This window comes from Palaemon carinicauda, chromosome 4 (assembly GCF_036898095.1).
Source record: "Palaemon carinicauda isolate YSFRI2023 chromosome 4, ASM3689809v2, whole genome shotgun sequence".
NCBI classification, from domain to species: Eukaryota; Metazoa; Arthropoda; class Malacostraca; order Decapoda; family Palaemonidae; genus Palaemon; species Palaemon carinicauda.
In genome coordinates this window covers 115291596-115292488 of record NC_090728.1, presented here as the reverse complement: position 1 = coordinate 115292488, position 893 = coordinate 115291596, and positions in this window count along the sequence as shown.

Genomic DNA, 893 nt, shown 5'->3' with positions numbered 1-893 from the left:
CGTTATGAATACTCTATGTATACGCCCAAAATTGAAAAAAAATTTGATAATTCAGCGTATGCCAGCGTTTTAGGGAAATTCTGATACGTCGGCATACGCTGGCTGAATCGTCAAGGTGTGACAGGGCCATAATATACTAAACAGCCAATTAACATACAACACGAAAACAGGTAAAAGATTTTCATTCTGATAATAGGAACTTCTGGTTAAGAAAGAAAAAAAGTAACGTAATTTTAAACAATTGAATATTGGAGATAATTACAGAAAATAAGTTTGCAAGCTAGGAACAACTATGGCTCTGGTAGCCCGGTGGAAGCGTCCTTGCCTGGTGATTGCCAGACTAGGGTTCGAGTCCCGCTCAAACTCGTAAGTTCCTTTGGTCGCTGTAACCTCACCACCCTTGTTAGCTGAAGATGGCGGTTCAGGGAGACTATAGGTTATCTGATGAGTCATCAGCAGCCATTGCCTGGCCCTCCATGGTCTTAGCTTGGGTGGCTAGGGGGTTTGGGTGCTCATTATATGAAATATGGTCAATCTCAACGGCACTGTCCTGCTTGATAGGCAATGTCACTGTCCCTTGCCTCTGTCATTCATGAACACCCTTTAAAACTTTAAAATTCTGTTCTTAGTAGGAGTAACCGAAGCACCTAAAGGGAGGAGGTCTCTATTTTAATTGAACAAAGTAAAAATTGATTTGAAAATAACAATAAGATAAACATTCTATTTTTTTCTTGTTTTGTGAGACAGATGATATCAGCTAATCTAAAACTAGGTTTTCATAGCTTTTATACACGTAGGTCTAGGCCTGGCCAATCTTTTAAAATTTTTAAATGGTATAATAACGTGTATTACAGTCATTCCAGGCTTGAATAGCAAGAATACTCCTCTGCTTT